General features: G+C 37.8%; 1 protein-coding gene across 4 annotated transcripts in view; it reads left to right on the top strand.

Moving 5' to 3' along the window:
- Positions 1–1434: 1434 nt before the first annotated feature.
- CEP83 (centrosomal protein 83) overlaps positions 1435–22779 on the top strand; it is a 176987-nt gene continuing 155642 nt past the window's right edge. For 2 of the 4 annotated variants that reach the window (XM_073213624.1, XM_073213625.1), the window contains exon 1: positions 1435–1873. The gene's annotated coding sequence lies outside the window, so the exon portion shown is untranslated. The remainder of the gene's footprint in view (positions 1874–22779) is intronic. The other 2 variants (XR_012121525.1, XM_073213626.1) reach the window with 2 other exon arrangements.

Genomic DNA, 22779 nt, shown 5'->3' with positions numbered 1-22779 from the left:
AAAACCAATTTATTTTCTAATGGTTCATTATTTGTGTGTAGAAAGTTACAATTTTGTGTACAGAGATTACAAACTTCAGGTGGTTAATCTTTATCAACTTTTTCCTTTATGTTTTCTGGTTCTTTTATATTTAAAAAGGCCCTTTTCAGCTCAAGTATCTTCATGGTTTCATTCTTTACTTTCAAATTCTTGATTCATCTGGTATTTTAAGAAATGTGATATAAAGTCTGTCCCCAAGTTAGCAATTTCTCAGATAATCTTTTTCCCACTGACCAGTGATTTGTAATGTATACTTTACTGATCACCACTTCTGGAGTCAGACCTCCTGGTTTCAACACTTGCCAGTAAGTCTCTGCATAACGTTGTAAAATTGAGATAATAATTGCACCTATGCAACAAAAGGTTAAATAACACGAAAATTGCTCCGGTACTCGACACATAAATGTTCAGCAAATGAGCTACTATAAAATACACATGCACAGTTTATTTCTGAATTGTATACTGTTAAGATATTTCCCCATCTATGTAATCCATCTACTAACACTCCATTGCCCAATTCACTGTCCCATCTACTGCTTTCTTCACTTTAACAAAAAAAGTCATACCTCAGTTGCCTTCCTAATCATAACTAGAGCCCCAAAATGTTCACTTCGGGGGTAAAAATAAGCTGTGCTTCACAATGTAGTGAGAATCAAAACCCAAAGCAAGGCATTCAACAACCATGGGGGAAGGGAGGGTTATCTATTTCTTTTTCACGTATTTTGTAAAGCTGAAACCCTACTTATTTAGGCTCTTGGCATATAACTGAAGTTCTCAAAAACCTGTACCCTCCTTTCCAACTTTAGTTTAGAACCTTAAGACAAATAGTTCAGTGTTATTTCCAGTGGGCCCTGAATTTGAGGTAATGACGTACGAGATCTGCGGCCGGACGCGCGGGGCTGGACAAGAATTCGCTCGTGGGCCCCGGCGCTGACCTGGGCCATTCCTCGGGGCAGGCTGGGCGACGGCGGGGCCCACACGGTCTGCGCGGTCGGGCACCAAGGCAGGCCGGCGGCGGCGGCGTCAGGGCCACCATCGGCGCCCTCAGGGAAGAAAGAGTGTGGGAAGGGCCGGCAGAGGGAAGGAGAAGCGCGGGAAGGGGAAAAACCTCCGAAGACGCTGCGGTGTGGGGGCGGCGAGGGAGACCGACTTCCCGCCCAGCCGCGCGCGCCGCTCTGGCTCCTTGAGGCAAGAGCCTGGTCCCGGATTTTCGGTTCTCGCCCGCTCAGGACTCGCGTCCCCGCGGAGAGCGCTCGTAGCGCCGCCCCAGCCCCGCGTTCCCGCGCTTGCAGGCCGCCACTCCGGCCTCGGCCCGCTCGCCACCTCCCTCTAACGACCTCCGGCTGCGGCGTCGGTGACGTCGGCGTGGGGGCGGGACTTCCTGCCTCACGCGCCCTGAGGTCTCGGGACCGAGCCCGCAGAGGCGCTCGCGGGTGACCGGGAGGCGATTGGCGTCCTGGCTACACGTCGGCTACGGGCTGGCTGCGCACCCCGGAGAGGTCCCGTCCGCCGGGAAGAAGCGCCGCCGCCGCGCTCTGCCCCCGGAGCTCCCCCGGGTACCCCTGATTCCCCCGGGGCGGGAGGCCCCGGCGCTCTCGGCCCTCCAGCTGCTCCTCCTCCCCAGCCTGCGCCGTCAGCGCCGGCCGGCACCTCGCCAGGCGTGGCGGGCTGGACCCTCACCCCGCGTATGGGACCGTATCCCTTATCCCCAATGCTCCTGCGAGAAGAGCCGAGTGGGTACCGTGGTTGGAGCTGTGGAGGCGTGGCAAGTGCTGCCAGAATACCGGTCACCAAGTTTCCTGTGCGCACGTTGCAAGGACAGTGTGTGAGTCTGGTACGTAACCTGTTTGTAAGGGATGCTGTCTCGTCCGTGTTTTGGAATACTCGTTTTTTCTTGACAACTGACCCCTGAATTCTTACTTATTTTTCTTGTAAAGTAATCGGAGCGGGTGTTAGAACAAAGGCTGTGAGACGTCTTTGTTATGAGTTAAATACACGTGAAACTCTTGATGCAGCTTTCTGATGCACACCAGCGTGGTGCTTGCATGGCCGGTTTAGTAACTCGCTAAACGTGGGGTACCTCCAGTTTAATTTGTGTTGAGAACAACGTGGTGTCACATTCCTTGATCCTGAAGACAATTTTAACAGTGATGATGGCCGTCATCACCGAGGTAACATCTAGAATGTGTCAGTGATTGCCAGGCTTAATGGACACATAAATCCTTCGTGTCCAACTTTTTACCATAATAAACGGGCACGTAGCTCTTAAAAATGCTCATTCTTTAAAAGCCTTTGGTCACATTATTTGTAATGAAGAAGCTATTTACAAAATTACAAAATTTCAAAGATGTTTGGGATAACAAGAAACTTGTTCTTAATTTCTTATGTGATCTAGTTCATAATAGGTTCAGACTATGAGCACAAAATACTTCAGTAGCTCCAGAACTGAGTAGGTTGTTAAAGCAACCTTCTGTTACTAAGCAACATCTCTCGTAAACAAGCTTAATATTCAACTAGAGCATAATTAAATGTATCTATCCTACAATTATCTGGATTCAGAATCCTCTAAATTCATAGGTTGTAGCCTGTAAGTGATTACAGTTAATACACACCTTTTGTATTGAGGTTTGATTTCAAACTAATTTTGTTTAGAATTATTAGAATGTTTTAAATTAAGCATCCTACAGGACTCTTCAGAGAGCTGCAGATTTGAGTTACCCTTTCATTTTTTGTCCTAGTTACCCTAGGACAGTGTATATCTGATACTCCCCTTCCTTTGAGTATTTTCTTTTCAACCAGATGAAGTGTGCAAACTAAACTCAGGAATTTTCAAGTAATAGAGTAATACCAATTTAGGGTTACATGGAGCATAGATGGTAGGTTAAGCCTTGGTTTAGCCAATAACTCCACTGTTTCTCCACTCATGGAACTGTTTGGCAAATACTGTTCATTGCATCTTTTTCTTTTTTTGCAATTTTTGAAAGCAATAACTTTTTAAGTTATATATAAGGAAGTATGTAAGAACCTTTGATACTGAGACTGAATGTCTTCTTTGAAGGCAAATTAAGTAATGGTAATTGGAACTTGAAATTTAATGTTCTTTACATTGTATCCTTACTGTATTGCAAAAATCCACAGACTTCATTTTAGCCCTCCCCTTTTTTCTTTCCCATATGCTGATGTTCAAGTAATGGCATATTCAATAGTTGGGCAAGACAAGCAGAGAAGAAGAAAAATCCAGAATGACTCATGTTGTGTGATAAAATCCTTAGTAATCAGAAGACAGCATTTTGTCACGGGAAGTTCTAATTCAAGAAACTTAGAAGAATGAAATCTTACAAAGATTAGTAAATTTTCAGAATTCTTTTTTGTGTATTTTCTAGGTGCTGTCTTTGCCTATTTGAGTTTTATTTTAACTTTGTCATTCATAATGTATTAGGTTCAGTGACTAGTTTTCTCAAATTGTCTAATCTCTGTGTACTTTAAGGGAGTATATGTGTAGGTATCTATGTGAAAAAATTTACAGAAGTAGTCGTTCCTGCTGACTAAAGTTCACAGCTCTTAATCTGAACTCTTCAAAATCTTATTTCATGCCTCAAAGGTCTAGTCTACTCCACCGTTACTCCTGAAGGGAAGGAAAATTCTCTACCCTCTTAGGGTCTCTGGCTAAGCCTAAGAATTAAATTGACTTAAGACAGGCGAGAAAAAGCATATAAGTTTAAAATTTTTTTAATGTAGACTTGGGGACCTTTACAGGAAAATAAAGACTTGAAGAAGTGACCAGAATAGAAAGCTTTTAGACAGGAAGCATTAAGTTTGTGTATAATTGACAAGACACAGGGGATTGGGCTAGGAGTAGTAAATTGTGGAGAAGTGACTAGGAAGATAAGGATTAGTTTAAAAAGCTTTGCACAGATTTCTTGTCTTCCATTCCCCATCTCTGTTGATAAGATTATCTTCCTTGGTACAGGGAGGGCACCTTTCACATAGGAGTTTTATTCTTGTTCTAAGGAAGAAAAAGGGTCAGAGTGCCCCTCTTGCACCTGCTGTTTATCTAATACCTTTAACTCAAAATAGTCAAGATACCAAAGTGGCATATTTTTGTTACATGTTCTGAATTCCTCTGAAATTCTATAACGTGTATTTGTCAGTCATACATATTTGATATTTATACTTAATATTGTATTATTATTTCTGTAGTATGTCTTACTTTCCTAACTAAATTGTAAAGTTCTTAAAGGCAGGACATCAGATTTCAGTGAGCTGTATCATCAGGCTCTTCCAAATAGAAATTGCTGAATAAATATTTCTTAAAGATGAGGGTTGTGCATTTCTACTTTTTTTTTTTTTTACCCCTCCCATAGTGTAATAGAAGTAAAAAAATTTTTTGAGGGAGAAACTGAGAGAGGAAGGGTAACTGTAAACCATAAGAAATGGGATTAAAGAGGGGATTCACTGGGACCAGAAGGAAAGGTTCTGTTCCTAGAAAGTGTGAATATTTGAGACTTTCCCATGACAATATTAGCAGTAAGGACTCCCTCAGGATTGCTCATACTACTCCCCAGTGGGCTTGGCGAGTTTGGTCAATTTCCTGGCTCTTCTTAGTAGAACTGTAGTTAAAAAAAAAAAAGAAAAAGCTTCCCCCACTCTCTTCTCCCTCTCGTCCTCCCTCCCTCCTTCTGTCCCTTTCTCCCCTTTTTAACCCTTCCATTTTATTGTTTACCAGGTCAAGACTTAATTTGTGAAATTATGTCACTACTTTCATTTTGCCCTCATAAATTAGCAGTTCTCATAAGTTTTCTATTTTTCCATCCAAACTGCCTCTCTGGAAAATGCGATCACAGACTGTGTAGTTTAGCACTATTTTTATTGATATATGTATGTATGTATGTATGCATGCACCATTAATATACAATTACATGAGCAACATTGTGGTTAATAGATTCCCCCCATTATCAAGTCCCTACCACATACCCCATTACAATCACTATCCATCAGCATAGTAAAATGCTATAGAATCACTACTTGTCTTCTCTGTGTGTTTTTTTCTTTTCATTTAACTGAGATATAATTCAGTAAGAAGGAAATTAAGGAAGTGTGTAGTTATTTGCTTTCTGTATATTGTAACTTCACATTGCCTTTGGATTCAAATTCATAGTGTTAGGGGAAACCTAAACCTAGCTGTTTCCTTCTGGAAAGGCACTCTCAAAATATGCCTTTAAATAAATTATAGGTAATTTTTACAGTCTCATTGTAAATCTGTCTTTGATGCTTATGATGAAGAGTTACTTCAATTAAAGGTATCAAAAGGTGAAGTTGAGTCTCAGAGTACTTTTATCAATCTTGGTTTGATTCAGATGTTTCTAAGTGAACTTGCTGTCCTAGCTTCTTAGTTGTTGCCTGTGACACAATTGCAGTATAACATAGCAACCATTCAAAACATTAGCACTGGAATATAGGGATTTTCCTGATGAAATTGCAGTGCTTGTCTCTGTGTTGGTGTTCAATCTGTCTTTTTTAACTGAATCACATTTTGGTTTAAGGCAGACATTTGATGTATTCGTAAACTTAAAAAGGCATACAATATAATTTTTCCCTTTGAGTGCTGGCAAATTATAACTTGCAGATTGTTTTTCATGTGGAGATACATGATAAATATATATTGAATCATAGTGTGTGTGAAGGACATGTGAAAAGATTGGGTCAGTTAAACATTAGTCTATTCTGGGCAGAAAAACTATTAAATAATAATTACCATTTGAGTTCTCTACAACTAATAGAGCCATCCAGAGCTGTGGTGAATGAACTTGAAATGGTTCTTCACTAAATAACGTATTTGTTACATCTGGAGACTCATGGAAAGCTTAGATCAATAAACATAATTTAATAGGCCCTATGGTTTTGTGGGAAGAGAATTGTGATTTAGAACACCAAAGCTGACTGAGTTAGTCACTTAACCTTTCTTGGCTTATTTTCTCATTTGAAAAAATAAATTCCCAAAGGTTTTGTTTTCAGAAATTGTATCTTTCCAGTTTAAAGCAAATTCTATTTCTCCTGCTCCTTTAGTTAATATTTGAGTGAATTATGTGTTTTGCACTATTCTAAGTATTGGGGAAGATTGTGAATAAGATATATTGCCATGTCTCAGCTTATTGTCTGGTGTAAAAATGGTAAGTAAATAGTTGTAATATAACATGGGAAGTGCTATAAAGATAAATAAGGGTGTGGGGGGCATATAAGAAGGATGTCTGACTTAGAATTGCAGATAGAATACACTAAGATTGAAGAATGCCTCATTAGAATTATTTAAGTGGGATCTGTGAATATACAGAGGAGTATTCAGTCTGGCCTGGAGGGAGTTAGTCATTCAAGTAAAACTGGAGAGAAGTTCTCTGAATTGAGGAAACAATGCTAAAGTCATTAGCAATAGCAGTAGTTCAGACCCTGGTTGTAGATGAGATTCCTACAGAGAATATGCAGAAGCAGAAAAGGGCTGGTGAACAAAGCATGTAATGGGTAGGTAGAGAGCATAGGAGGAAAGCCAGAGAAGAGTCATCTTGGAAGCCAAGAGAGAAGTGCATATCACATATAGTTTATTAATTAAATGGAAGTTTAATCAAGAAACAATGTGTAGCGCTTTAAATATAAATCTATCCATTAGAAAGCTCTGTACAAAGATCTTAACTTGGAAACAGGGATAGGTCAAATCTTTTGTTAGCATCTTAACATAAAAGAAAGAGTATATATTTTGAAGCCTGAATCCTGAGATTGAAGATTACAATCTTGGTTCTGTCACTTTACTAGCTGCTTGACTTTTTGGACCAGTTACTTAATTTTTGGATCTCCAGAGTTTCATGTGTAAAATGATACTTTTTTCACAAGTCTTGTGGATTAAAAGACATATGTTGTGATGCCTGACTCATAGTGGGCACTCTTTAAATGTTAACTTTTATCCATTCCACTTTTATAGACTGTTCTGAATTAAACACCACTTTTCCCTTTTTCCTCCCCTCCTCCGTCATATTTTTTTTTTGAAGTCCACTTTCTTTTTATTTCCTTTTTTTTTTTTGAGAGGGCATCTCTCATATTTATTGATCAAATGGTTGTTAACAACAATAAAATTCAGTATAGGGGGGTCAATGCTCAATGTACAATCATTAATCCATCTCAAGCCTAATTCTCGTCAGTCTCCAATCTTCTGAAGCATAATGAACAAGTTCTTACATGGTGAACAAATTCTTACATAGTGAATAAATTCTTACATGGTGAACAGTACAAGGGCATTCATCACAGAAACTTTCGGTTTTGATCACGCATTATGACCTATAAACAATCAGGTCAAATATGAATATTCGTTTGATTTTTATACTTGATTTATATGTTGATCCCACATTTCTCCCTTTATTATTATTATTATTTTTATTTTTAATAAAATGCTGAAGTGGTAGGTAGATGCAAGATAAAGGTAGAAAACATAGTTTAGTGCTGTAAGAGGGCAAATGTAGATGATCAGGTGTGTGCCTGTAGACTAAGTATTAATCCAAGCTAGACAAGGGCAGCAAAACATCCACGGATGCAGAAGATTTCTCTCAAAGCAGGGGGGATGAGGTTCTGAGCCTCACCTCTGTTGATCCCCAATTTCTCACCTGATGGCCCCCCTGCGACTGTGCCTGTCTTAGGTTGTTCCTCCCTTGAGGAATCTTACCCGTCTCTGGCTAACTAGTCATCTTCCGGGGCCATACAGGGAAATGTGAAATTGGTAAGTGAGAGAGAAGCCATATTGTTTGCAAAGGTTAGCTTTTTACTTCTTTGCAGATTTATGCCCTGTGGCTTCTATGCCCAGCACTTGTCTCGAGGTATCTTTACCACCTGGAGGAATTTTGATACTCGGTAAATTCGATATGAGGCATGAATTCTATTTAAGGGTTGTAATTAGGAAGGAAGAAGAAAAGCTATAGAGGTAGCATATGGAAGAAAACATGGGAGGATTGATTATTTCTTTGACCTATCTTCTTGTAGAGTACCTTAAGTATGTATAGGTTTTAAACTACTAACTAATTTGCACACACATATTAACATAATAAGAATACGGTGACATAAACAAAGCAAATCTATAATTACCATCCATCTCCAGTGAAGCCAAGAAAACCATTTAGGCACCCTAGGCATTTGTGAAAATTTGTCTATGATATGATGGATATTGTCCTACTGTACTTGAACAGTCTGAGAAAAATCAGACAAATTAAAGCAGCCCATTTCTGGGATCTGTTCACATCCCATATGTTCTTTTAACCATAGATAGTCTATAGCTATGAGATTTTGGAGTGCTACAACTTGCACCCCTCCCAACTCCTGGTTGAGTTCCAACAGTACAGATCCGGTCAAATTCGTTGTCTCACTGTATGCACATGCCAGCCTAGACATCTCCCTCCTCATTCCAATGGCAAGTCCAGGAAATGGTGGGGTGGACGCAGCCACAACCGCATCATCGCCCAGATCCCTGTGGAGGCTTTCTGATGATCATCCTCCGGCACGAGTCCTCCAGAGAGTGCTGCTGCCGGAAGCTCCTCCTCATATCGTATCTTAGTTCATTTTCTGGGTATCCAAGCTAGGCCTTCATCTTCTGCATAGAAACAAACAGACCCTTTGCCCACACTTTGACATGCCCTCTATACCACTGTGCAGAACTCATTGGAGGTCAGCACACAGGGACTGCCTTTTTTTTTTTTTTTTTTTAATTAAGAGAAAGGAATATTATCAGAAAAGAGTACCTCCATAGCTGATCATCTGACACCCTTTAAGTGATCAACATTAAGGATATTTAAAGCATGCGTTGATCTTTGATTTACCAATAGTTTTATCCTATCAAGGAGTAATCCCCCTTTTCTTTCTTTCTTTCTTTTCTTTTTTTAATCTTTAATCTACACTTACATGAAGAATACTATGTTTACTATGCTCTCCCCTATATGAGGTCCCCCCTAACAACCACATTATGGTTACTGTCCATCAGCTTAGCAAAATGTTGTAGAATCCCTACTTGTCCTCTGTGTGTTGTGCAGCTCACCCTCCCCTTTCTCCCTCCCCCCCATGCACGCTAATCTTAATACCCCCCTTCTTCTTCCCCCCCCCCTTATCCCTCCCTGCCTACCCATCCTTCCCAGTTTCTTTCCCTTTGGTACCTGTTAGTCCATTTTTGGGTTCTGTAATTCCGCTGCTGTTTTGTTCCTTCAGTTTTTCCTTTGTTCTTATACTCCTCAGATGAGTGAAATCAGTTGGTATTTCTCTTTCTCCGCTTGGCTTATTTCACTGAGCATAACACTCTCCAGCTCCATCCATGTTGCTGCAAATGGTTGGATTTTTCCACTTCTTATGGCTGAATAGTATTCCATTGTGTATATGTACCACATCTTCTTTATCCATTCATCTACTGATGGACATTTAGGTTGCTTCCAATTCTTGGCTATTGTAAATAGTGCTGCGATGAACATAGGGGTGCATCTGTCTTTCTCAAACTTGATTGCTGCGTTCTTAGGGTAAATTCCTAGGAGTGGAATTCCTGGGTCAAATGGTAGGTCTGTTTTGAGCATTTTGATGAACCTCCAAACTGCTTTCCACAATGGTTGAACTAATTTACATTCCCACCAGCAGTGTAGGAGGGTTCCCCTTTCTCTACAGCCTTGCCAACATTTGTTGTTGTTTGTCTTTTGGATGGCAGCTATCCTTACTGGTGTGAGGTGATACCTCATTGTAGTTTTAATTTGCATTTCTCTGATAATTAGCGATGTGGAGCATCTTTTCATGTGTCTGTTGGCCATCTGTATTTCTTTTTTAGAGAACTGTTCAGTTCCTCTGCCCATTTTTTAATTGGGTTATTTGTTTTTTGTTTGTTGAGGCGTGTGAGCTCTTTATATATTCTGGACGTCAAGCCTTTATTGGATCTGTCATTTTCAAATATATTCTCCCATACTGTAGGGTTCCTTTTTGTTCTATTGATGGTGTCTTTCGCTGTACAGTAGCTTTTCAGCTTAATGTAGTCCCACTTGCTCATTTTTGCTGTTGTTTTCCTTGCCCGGGGAGATATGTTCAAGAAGAGGTCACTCATGTTTATGTCTAAGAGGTTTTTGCCTATGTTTTTTTCCAAGAGTTTAATGGTTTCATGACTTACATTCAGGTCTTTGATCCATTTTGAGTTTACCTTTGTATATGGGGTTAGACAATGGTCCAGTTTCATTCTCCTACACGTAGCTGTCCAGTTTTGCCAGCACCATCTGTTGAAGAGACTGTCATTTCCCCATTGTATGTCCATGGCTCCTTTATCAAATATTAATTGACCATATTTGTTTGGGTTAATTTCTGGAGTCTCTAATCTGTTCCACTGGTCTGTGGCTCTGTTCTTGTGCCAGTACCAAATTGTCTTGATTACTACCCATCATATTCTTTTATCCTTCAAGATCCACCAGAATTCCTGCCTTTTCCTTGATGTCTTCCTATCTGCTGATATTCCAAATTTTCTGTAATGAAATGAATGTATTATTGTACCCCTCAGAACTTTCATACTCTTTAACTTAATTAATTAATTTTTAGTAAATTATTTCCTGCCTTTTCCTTGATGTCTTCCTATCTGCTGATATTCCAAATTTTCTGTAATGAAATGAATGTATTATTGTACCCCTCAGAACTTTTATACTCTTTAACTTAATTAATTAATTAATTTTTAGTAAATTATCATTGATATACAATCTTAAGAAGGTTTCACATGAACAACCCTGTGGTTTCAACATTCACCCATATTTTTAAGTACTCACCACCCCATTAGAGTCACTGTCTGTCAGAGTAGTAAGATGCTATAGAGTCATTACTTGTTTTCTCCGTGCTGTACTGCCTTCCTCAGGTGACCTACCTGTATTGTGATTGCTAATATAGTGCCCCTTCATCCCCTTCTACCTCCCTCCCCACCCGTCCTCCCTACCCCCTTCCCTTTGGAAGTTCCTTCTTGGAGTCTGTGAGTCTGCTGCTGTTTTGTTCCTTCCATTTTGCTTTGTTGTTACACTCCACAAATGAGTGAAGTCATTTGGTACTTGTCTTTCTGCCTGGCTTATTTCACTGAGCGTAATACCCTCGAGCTCCATCCATGTTGTCGCAAATGGTGGGATTTGTTTTATTCTTACGGCTGAATAGTATTCCATTGTGTATATGTACATCTTCTTCATCCATTCATCTATTGATGGACACTTAGGTTGCCTCCGTATCTTGGCTGTTGTAAATAGTGCTGCACTAAACATAGGGGTGCATATGTCTTTTTGAATCAGGGATCTTGTTTTCTTGGGGTAAATTCCTAGAAGTGAAATTACTGGGTCAAATGGTATTTCAGTTTTTAGTTTTTTGAGGAACCTTCATATTGCTTTCCACAATGGTTGAACTCATTCTCTGCATCCTTACCAGCATTTGTTGTTAATATTGTCTGTTGGATGTTAACCATCCTAACTGGTGTGAAGTGATATCTCATTGTGGTTTTAGTTTGCATTTCCATGATGTTTAGTGATGTGGAGCATCTTTTCATGTGCCTTTTGGCCATTTGAATTTCTTCTTTGGAGATGTGTCTGTTTAGATCCTCCACCCATTTTTTAATTGGGTTATTTGTGTTTTGGGTGTTGAGGCATGTGAGTTCTTTATATATTTTGGATTTTAACCCCTTATCAGAGAAGTTCTTTACGAATATATTCTCCCATATTGTAGGATGCCTTTCTGTTCTAATGGTGTCCTTTGCTGTACAAAAGCTTCTTAGTTTGGTGTAGTCCCATTTGTTCATTTTTTATTGTTTCCCTTGCCTGAGGAGATGTGTTCAGGAAAAAGTTGCTCATGTTTATATTCAAGAGATTTTTTCCTATGTTTTCTTCTAAAAGTTTTATGGTTTCATGACTTAACATTCAGGTCTTTGATCCATTTTGAGTTTAGTTTTATGTATGAAGTTAGACAATAATCTGATTTCATTCTCTTACATGTAGCTGTCCAGTTTTGCCAACACCAGTTGTTGAAGAGGCTGTCTTCTCCCTGTTGTATGTCCATGGCTCCTTTATTGTATATTAATTGGCCATATATGTCTGTGTTTATATCTGGGCTCTCTATTCTGTTCCATTGTTCTGTGGGTCTGTTCTTGTTCCAGTACAAATTGTTTTGATTACTGTGGCTTTGTAGTAGAGCTTGAAGTCCCAGAGTGTAATCCCCCCAGCTTTGTTCTCTTTTCTCAGGATTACTTTGGCTATTTGGGATCTTTTGTGGTTCTATATGAATTTTAGAACTATTTGTTTTAGTTTGTTGAAAAATGTTGTTCATATTTGGATAGGGATTGCATTGAAACTGTATGTTGTTTTAGGCAGGATGGCCATTTTGACAATATTCTTCCTATCCATGAGCACAGGATGTATTTCCATTTACTGGTGTCTTCTTTAATTTCTCATGAGTGTCTTGTAAGTTTTCAGGGTATAGGTCTTTCACTCCTTGGTTAGGTTTATTCCTAGGTATTTTATTCTTTTTGATGCAATTGTAAGTGGAGTCGTTTTGCTGATTTCCATTGTAACTATATAGGAATGCAACATATTTCTGTGTATTAATTTTGTATCCTGCAACTTTGCCAAAAACAGTTATTGTTCTAGTAGTTTTTTGTTGGATTCTTTAGGGCTTTTTATGTACAATATCATGTCATCTGCAAACAGGGACAGTTTAACTTCTTTCTTACCAATCTGGATTCCTTTTGTTTCTTTGTGTTGTCTGATTGCCATGGCTAGGACTTCCAGTACTAGGTTGAATAAAAGTGGGCTGAGTGGGCATCCTTGACTAGTTCCCGATCTTAGATTAAAAGTTTTTAGCTTTTCACTATTAAGTACGGTATCTGTGCATTTGTCATATATGGCCTTTATTATGTTGAGGTACTTACTCTCTATACCCATTTTGTTGAGAGTTTTTATCATGAATGGATGTTGAATTTTTTCGAAGGCTTTTTCAGCATCTGTTGAGATGATCATGTGATTTTTGTCCTTCATCCTGTTGATGTAGTATATGATGTTGATTTATTTTCAAATATTGTACCATCCTTGCATCCCTGGAATAAATCCCACTTGGCCACGATGGATGGTCTTTCTGATGTATTTTTTAATTCGGTTTGCTAATATTTTGTTGAGAATTTTTGCATCTGTGTTCATCAGGGATATTGGTCTTTACTTTTCTTTTTTTGTGATGTCTTTGTCTTGTTTTGGTATTAGTATGATACAGGTCTCACAGAATGAGTTTGGAAGTATTCCCTCCTCTTCTACTTTTTGGAAAATGTTAAGTAGGATGAGTGTTAACTCTTCTTTAAATGTTTGATAAAATTCAGCAGTGAAGCTATCTTGTCCAGGAATTTTGTTCTTAGGTAGTTTTTTGATTACCAGTTCAATTTCTTTTCTGGTAATTGGTCTGTTCAGATTTTCTGTTTCTTCCTGGGTCAGCTTTGGAAGGTTGTATTTTTCTTGAAAGTTGTCTGTTTTCTTCTAGGTTATCCAATTTGTTGGCATATAATTTTTCATAGTATTCTTTAAGAATTCTTTGTATTTCCATGTGCCCGTAGTGACTTTTCCTTTTTCATTTCTGATTCTGTTTATGTGTATACACTCTTTTTTTTCTTGGTAAGTCTGGCTAGGGATTTGTCTATTTTCTCAAAGAACCTGCTCCTGGTTTCATTGATTCTTTCTGTTGTTTTACTCTTCTCCATTTTATTTATTTCTTCTCTGATCTTTATTATGTCCCTCCTTCTACTGACTTTGGCCCCATTGTATTTTTATTTTTATTTTTTTTTTAGTTTCATTAATTGTAAGTTTAGACTGTTCATTTGGGATTGTTGTTCTTTCTTGAGCTAAACCTGTATTGCTATATACTTTCCTCTTAGAACTGCCTTCACTGTATTCCATAGGTTTTGAGTTGTTGTTATAACTTCTCTCCATGTATTGCTTGATCTCTATTTTAATTTGTTCATTGATCATTGATTATTTATGAGCATGTAGTTAAGCCTCCATTTCTTTGTGGTCTTTTTGTTTTCTTTGCATAATTTCTAGTTTCATGTATTTGTGGTCTGATAAGCTCATTGGCACAGTTTCAGTCTTTTTAAATTTATTCAGGCTCTTTTTATCACCTAGGATGTGATCTATTCTGGAAAACGTTCCATGTACACTTGAGAAGAATGTGTTTCCTGCTCTGTAGACCTCTGTTAGGTCCATCTGTTGTAATGCATTGTTCAGTGCCTCTGTCTCCTTACTTATTTTCTGTCTGGTTAATATGGTTTTTGGAGTGCGTGGTGTGTTGATGTCTTCTGAAATGAATGCATTGCTTTCTGTTTTCCCCTTTAATTCTGTTAGTATTTGTTTCACATATTTAGGTGCTCCTATATTAGGTGCATAGATATTGATAATGGCTGTATCCTCTTGTTGGACTGACTCCTTTATCATTATGAAATGTCCTTTGTCTCTTTTTACTTTCTTTGTTTTGAAATCTATTTTGTCTGATGTAAGTACTGCTATGCCTGTTTTTTCTCCCTGTTATTTGCATGAAATATCTTCTTTCATCCCTTCACTATTAATCTGTATGTCATTGTGTTTGAAGTGAGTCTCTTGTAGGCAGCATATCGATGGCTCTTGTTTTTCTGTCTGTTCTACAACTCTCTATCTTTTGATTGGTGCTTTCAGTCCATTTACATTTAGTGTGATTATTGATAGATATGCACTTATTGCCATTGTAGGGTTTAGATTTGTGGTTACCAAATGTTCAAAGATAGCTTCCTTACTAACAGTCTATCTTAAATCGCTTATTACGCTACTATGAACACAGTCTAAAGGTTCTTTTTTTCTCCCCTTCTTCTTTCTCCACTCTTTATTTATTAGGTGTCATAATCTGTGCTCCTGTGTATCCCTTGACTAACTTTATGAGTAGTTGATTTAATTTTTTATTTGCTTTGTAATTAGTTGGTCTGCTTCCTTTCCTGTGGTTTTATTTTCTCTGGTGATAGCTATTTAGCCTTAAAAGCACTTCCACCTAGAGCAGTACCTTTAAGATACACTGTAGAGATGGTTTGTGGGTGGTGAATTCCCTTAACTTTTGCTTATCTGGAAATTGCTTAATCCCTGCTTCAAATTTAAATAATAATCTTGCCGGGTAGTGTATTCTTGGTATCTGTTTCATTACATTAGATACATCATGCCACTGCACTCTGGCCTGTTAAGTTTTCTGCTGAGAAGTCTGCTGATAGCCTGATGGGGTTTCCTTTATAAGTGATCTCTTTTTTCTCTCTGGTTGCTTTCAGTACTCTCTCCTTGTCCTTGATCTTTGCCCTTTTAATTATTATATGTCTTGGTGCTGTTTTCCTAGGGTTCCTTGTGTCGGGAGATCTGTGCACCTTCATAACCTGAGAGACTATTTCCTTCCCCAGATTGGGGAAGTTTTCAGCAACTATTTCTTCAAAGAGACTTTCTGTGCCTTTTTCTCTCTTCTTCTTCTTCTGGTACCCCATAAGGTGAATATTGTTCCATTTGGGTTGGTTGTACAACTCTCTTACTATTATTTCATTCCTAAGAGTGATTTATTTCTTTCTGTGCCTCAGATTCTTTGTCTTCTTGTTTTCTAATTTCTGTTTCATTTACCATCTCTACCTCAGCTAATCTACTTTTAAATCCCTTCATTGTGTTTCATTTCAGATACTGTATTTTTCAAAGTTTCTATCTCTTTGTTTGCAGTCCTCTCTGAAATCGTGACTATTTTTCTGTAGCTGTGTGAGCATGTTTCTGCCTTTATTTTGAAATCTTTATCAAAAAGATTGGTGTTTCAGTTTCACTAAGCCCTCTTTCTGGCTTTTTTTCTAGTAATTTTGTTTGGGCCAAATTCCTTTGCAGCTTCATTTTTTTAGTGTTTCCTATGGAATAATCACTTCATGTAGGTGGCCCTCCAGTGCCCAGAAGCTCTACTCTCTGGAGCTGCCATGCACCTGCAGCAATGGTGGGGTTGCAGGCAAGTGGAACCAGCACTGCTGGGAGGAATGAGCTTGGCTGGGAGGTTTCCTGCTTTCCCGGCTGTAAAGCTTGCCTCCACTGCCAGGTTCAGTGGTCCATGAACGCAGGAAGGAGCCTCTGTGCTACACCCTTGTAGTGCCATAGGCGGGGCTACCCTCCAGCAGGCCTTGCACACTCACAGGGCAGCAGGTGTGTGAGACTGGCATCTGCTGAGAGGAAGGAGCAGCAGGCTGTGTACTGCAGTGGGGGGTCTCGGGGCTGCATTGCCAGCCAGGGAGATGGAGTGTCTGAAGCTCCTGAGAATTCACAACCTGCTGGGCTGAGTGTGCCTGGAAGGTTTTGTCTACCTGCCCTTTCTGCTGAGCAGTGAGTTCTGTGTAATCTCTGCCCCTTTAGCACCCCTCTCACTGGTGGGAAGTCCTTCAAAGTGCCCGCCTTTCTTTTGACCCAGGTGGTGCAGTTGTGCATACATGTTCTCCACAGGTATCTAGAATCTCAGTCTCTCTGAGTATCCCACCTGTCTTTGCTTTCCAACTCCACTGTTCTCAAGAGCACCATGTAATGTGGGTTTGTGTTCCTGGAGCAGATCTCCAGGGCTGGGTGTTGAGCAGTCCTGGTCTTCTATTCACTCTTTGCTCAGTTTCTCTTCCTCCTGCCTACTGGGGGAGGGCTTGGTTCCCTCTGAATCGCAGCTTTGCTGCTTTACTCTTTTGTGTGAGGTCTTCTCTTTTTCCCCAGGTGTAGACAGTTCGTTATACAGTCTTCAGGTTGCTTTTTCAGGATTAGTTGTATTTGATGTATTTTTGTTTTTTTCTGTGATTTTGGGAGGAGGTTTCTGCCTCACTTCTCACACCACCATCTTTTTTTTTTCTCAATCCATACCTCTTCATTTTTAACCTTAAGGAAATTTTATTATCTCACCTATTAGTAGTCTGCAGATAGGTGGTTCTCACGTTGTCAAATCAGTGACTCAGTGACATCAAAAACCTGGATTCTTTCTTTTTTGCCTGGTCATCCATCCTTTGAATTTAGGCTTGATTACAGCAGTGCAGTCATCACATTTTCCCACAGTTAAGAAGAGATAACTTCTCTCTTCTACCTGCCCTCTTTTTAACAGCTTTAAAATTTTCATACTATAAAATCATTGTATGCATATAATTCATTGATTTTTAGTAAATGTAGAGTTTGACAACTATTGTCACAAGAGTTTCAGAACATTTTCATTAACTCTCCCCTCCCTAAATTCTCTCAAGCTTTTTTGCAGTCAATTCAGTTCCCACTCCAGCCCTAATAAACCACTTAACTACTTTCTGTCTCTATAAATGTATCTTCTCTGGGAATTTCGTATAAGTGGGATAAAAAAATAGTCTTTTTCATCTGGCATCTTTCACTTAATATTTTGTTGTTCATCCATGTAGTATTTATCACTATTTTGTTCTTTTTTATTGCTGAACAGTATTCTCTTGTATAGCTATGCCACATTTTATTTCATCAGTTGATGGACATTTTGGATTGTTCCACTTTTTAGATAATGCTACCATGAAGGTTTGTATAATGGTGTGATCTTGTTTTCATTTTTCTTGGGCAGATTCCTAAGAATGGAATCGCTGAGATGTGAGGCTTGTATGTTATAATATATTTTGTTCTTTGTCCTTGATTGCTGAAACAGAGCTCTTAACATCTTTGGAATTTTCTGAGTGATAAGGAGTATTTTTTGTTATTAATGATAGAATTATGAGCTCCCTTTTGATTACACCTAAGTTTATGCTACAGAGGTGACTTAAGTGGAGTTCCTTGATAGTCTCATCAGATGGGGCTGGTCACCAGAAAGACTGAATGATAATAGGGTCGACATTTTCAGGCCTACCCATTGATCTCTGGAGGTGGGAAGGAGAGACTTGACTACTATAAATAATTCTTGAACAGTGTGATTCCAAGAGCTTCTGAATTGCTTAAAACAGGGTGAATGGTACTCCTACAGAGGGCATGAAAGCTCTTCACCCCTTCCCCACACCTTGCAATATGCATCTCTTCCATTTGGCTGTTTCTGAATTGTAGCCTTTATAATGAACCAGTAATACTAAATTGTTTTCTTGAATTCTCTGAACCATTTAATAAGCAAATAATCAAACCTGAATAGGAGGTTGTGGGAACCTGATATATAGCTGATTGGTCAGCAGCCATACAGGTGGCAACCTGGTACTCGTGACTGGTATCTCAAGTGGGACTAACTCCTAAACTTGTGAGTTCTTCACTAATTCTGGGTAGGTAGTGTCAGCATTGAATTTAATTTTAGGACACTTGGTGTACAGAGAGTCAGAGAATTGGTTGGTATGAGGAAAAAGCCACATATTTCATCTCAGAAGTGATGTGAATAAAAACAGTTCACAGTTTCTTTAAAGGTTGTTTCTTAAACCTTTTACGAAATTGACAAAATATTTTTGAAAGTTACTGTACCAATTCCTATCAGAAATGTACATGGGTCTAGTTTCCCCACAGCTTTGCCAGTGTTTGGTAGCTTTTTTTAAAAACATTTTTCTGGGTTTCAAGTAGTATCTCATTGTGATTTTAATTTGCATTTCCCTAAATACAAATGATGTTGAGCTTTTCATGTGCTTACTAGCTATTTATGTCTTTATGGAATGACTGAGTATTTTGCCCAGTTTTTAGCTGGCTTTTTGTTGTATTGAGTTGTAGAAGTTCTTTATATATGCTGGATAAAAGTCTTACCAGATAGAGATTTACAAAGATTTTCTCCCAATCTGTGGCTTGTTTTTTCTTATTCTTACTGGTGTCTTGGCTGTGCACAAGTTTTTAATGAAGTCTCATTTATCATTCTTTTATAGCTTTTGCTTTTGATGTTGTGTTTAAGAACTTTTTGCCTAATGCAAGGTCACAAAGATTTTCTCCTGAGTTTTCTATTAGTGATGTCATTTAGATCTAGGATCTATACTGAGTTAACTTTTGCATATGGTGTAAAATAAAGTCTAAATTCCTTTATTTTTTATGCCAAGTGGATGCCAAGTTGCCCTTGCATATGTTTTCTCCTCCTTCCAATGAGATGCTCATGTGGTTTTTATCCTTTATTCTGTCTGTATGGTATATTATGTGAACTGATTTTCAGAGCTTAACCCAGGACTGTATTCTTCTGATACATTTCACTTACATGCTGTATAATCTTTTATATATTGTTGAATTTGGTTTTCTTAAATTTTGTTAAGGGATTTTGTATCTGTGTTATGAGGGATATTTGCTTTTCTCTTGATGCTTTTGTCTAGCTTTAATATCAGGGCAACATAGTTATTGCATGATATTTCTCCTGTTTTATCTGAAATAGTTTCCAGAGGGTTGCTGTTATGTTTTTAACTGGTTGCATGCATTTATCAGTGAATCTGTGTGAGTCTGGGATTTGTGGGAAGATTTTTAATTGCTAAGTCAATTTCCTCACTTGTTATCTTTCTGTACAGGTTTTCTGTTTCTTCTTGAGTTTTGATAACATTTGCATTTCTGGCTGGGAATTAGTTCATTTCATATAAGTTGTCTAATTTGTCAAAGTTTGTATTTTTAAAATAGTCTTCAGTTACTGTAAGGCTGGTAATGATCTTCCCTCTTCATTCTTTATTTTGGTAATTTGTATCTTTTATTGGTGAATTAGAGTTTGTCTCTAAGAATTTGTCAGTTTTGTTGATTTTTTCAAGAAACCAACTTTTTATTTTGTTAATTTTTTTTCTATTTGTAGTTTATTGATTTTCACTCTATTTTCCCTTCCTTCTGCTTGTTTTGGGTTTGATGTGCTCTCTTTTCCCCTAGGTTCCTAAAGTTAGAGGCTTAGATTATTAAGGCTTTTGTTCTTTTCTGATGTATGTTAAAAGCTCTAAATTTCTCTGTGACCAGTTCCCTAACTGCATTCCATACATTTTGACATGCGGTTTTGTTTTAATTCAATTCAAAATATATTTTAAAAATTTCCCCATGTGATTTCTTTGATTCATAGGTTATTAAAATTATGTTGTTGCATTTACCAGTATTTGGTAGATTTCCAAGATTTATCTGTTTTGCATCTGTAATTTAATTGTGGCAGAAATGTATTTTAATAATTTCCATATTTTTTTAATGTATTAAAACTTGTAGCCCAGCATATGGTACATCAAGGATGTTCTGTGTATTTTAGAAAAAGAATGTGTATTCTGCAGTTTTTGAGTGGAGTTTTCTGTCAGTTTTATCAAGTTTGTTAATAGTGTTGGTCAAGTCCTTTATATCTTCACAGATTTTCTGGCTTTTTCTATTAGGCACTGACTGTACAGCTATTTTTGTTGAATTGTCTATTTCTTTTTAATTCCATCTTTTACTTCATGTGTTTAAGGGTTTTGTTGTTCAGGTGCACATGCATTTATAATTGTTATATCATTATGATGTAATAATGCTTTTTATCATGAAATATTTGTCTTTAGTTATAGTTCTTGTCATAAATTGTATTTAGTCTTGGTACTTCAGCTACTTGAATTTTGTTATGGTTACTGTTTGCTTGGGATACTTCTTTTTTTCTCTTTTAACATTTTTATGTCTGAATCTAAGCTGTAGCTCTTGTAGACAGCATACAGTTGGGTCTTGTTTTTATTATCTAGACTTACCTGTCTGCTTTGAATGAGGATATTTAGTCCATTCACATTTAATATAATTGTTGATATTGTTAGATTTACATCTGCTATTTTGTTGTTCTTTTGTCTTTTGTTTTTTCTCTTTTCTCTTTTAATGACTTTCTGTGTTAAATATATTTTAGTGTACTATTTTAATTTCTCTGTTGATTTCTTTTACTATATTTTATTTTTAATCTAGGGATTATAATATGCATTTTAATTTATTACAGTCTCCATAATAATAATAAATTAATTCTGGTAAGTTATAGGAATTTGGCTCTAATATCTCTCTTTTTCCATTTTTAATGCTATCATTGTAATATATTACAGCTTTGCATATTATAAACTCAACACACAGTACCTTTATTGCTTTATACAGTCTTTAAAAGAAGTGAAGAAAAGGAATGAGAACAATTTTTAAAGTATTTTTACCTATATCATTACAATTTCTAGTTTGCTCTATTCCTTGGGATTTATTTCTTTCTGGTGTGGCTTTTTTCCGGCTAGATCTTCTTTAGTATTTCACATAAGATGTCTGACAGCAACAGATTCTCTCAGTCTTTGTTTATCTGGAAATGTCTATTTCACCATCATTTCTGAAGGACATTTTTACTGAATATAGAATTCTCAGTTGAGAGCATTTTTTGTTGGCTTAAAATGACTCCTTTTTCTCCCTGGCCTCTTTCTGATGTGATGCCAGCTGTTAATCATATTATTGTTCCCTTTTATGTGAAGTAATTTTTCTCTTGCTCTTTTTAACATTTTTTGTCTGTCAGCAGTTTGTGGTGTGTCTTTGTACTGATCTCTTTGTGTTGGGTTTGCTGTGGTTCTTGGATACAGAAATTAATATTTTTCATCAAATGTGGGATGTTTTCAACCATTGTTTCTTTGAAATGTTTTTTCTCTGCTCCTCTTTTCTCCTCTTCTGGAATTAACATTGCATGTATATTGACTTTATATAGCTCCAGAGGTCTTTGAAGTTCTGGTCATTTCTCTTAATTCTCTTTTTCTCTCTCTGTTCTTCAGAGTGGATATTTCACATTAATCTGTCTTCAGTTTAATTGCTTCTGTCTTCTGTTATCTCAAGTCTATTGTTGAGCCCTTCTAGTGAGTTTTTTATTTCAATAATTGTATTTCCCAACTTCCTATTTCCATTAAAAAAATCTCTATCTCCTTTGATATTTTCAATTCCCTGTGTCATTGTCATCATGCTTTCCATTGAGTTCTTTAAGGATGGTTTCCTTTAATTCTTTGACCATATGTATCATATAGCTCTTTTGACCTTTTGTCTTTCAAAGCTAATGTCTGGGGATACCCAGAGATAGTTTCTGTTTGCTGTTTCTCTTCCTGAGAATAGTTTGCACTTTTTTTTTCTTAGAATGTTTTTTTGAATAAGAGACATTTTAAATACTATTTTACAAAAATTCTATATTTTGATTTTTCTTTTCAAGGTTGATTTTTTTTTGTTTGCTTGTTTAATAATTTGCCCTGTCTAAATTTGTGAAGTCTGTTTTTCATATGTTGTGTGGATCTTGATATCTCTGTTCTTTTTCTTTATTTTAAAACCTGGCTTCCTTTGTCCACACAGGTTAGGGTTCAGCCAGGTTTGGTCATAGACATAGATTGTGTTCAGACAGCTTGAACTAATATGGCAAATACTACTGATGGGTCTGTGTGAGGGCTGGAGAGTATGTTCAAATACAGGTCATTTTCAAGTCTGCCCTGGTTTTTACTTTCCACCAGCCTTTTTTTTTTTTTTTTTCATCTCTTCTGTGCATATGTGTAGCTCTGTTAGTCAAGGATGTGTGAACAGCTTGGGCCTGCTTCTGAGTCTGGTGCACAAAAACAAAAGTCTTTGTTTAACCTGGGCTAGTAAATAGTTTATCAAGCCCTGAAAGGCAGTCTCACCTCCCAGAACTCCTGTAAAGACCCCAGCTAGTCTGCCAGTCTATTGCTTACGATATTGAGTCCTGCAGTGTCAGGCTAAAGGTGCCCCTGGCCCTCACTGTTATCTTGTCACAGAGATCTCCACTTTAACTGACAGTGCAGCAAATCACAGGTTGTCCTCAAGT

The sequence above is a fragment of the Manis javanica genome, chromosome 10, assembly GCF_040802235.1.
Source record: "Manis javanica isolate MJ-LG chromosome 10, MJ_LKY, whole genome shotgun sequence".
In the NCBI taxonomy this organism is placed as follows: Eukaryota; Metazoa; Chordata; class Mammalia; order Pholidota; family Manidae; genus Manis; species Manis javanica.
This window is presented reverse-complemented; position numbering and strand designations above follow the sequence as displayed.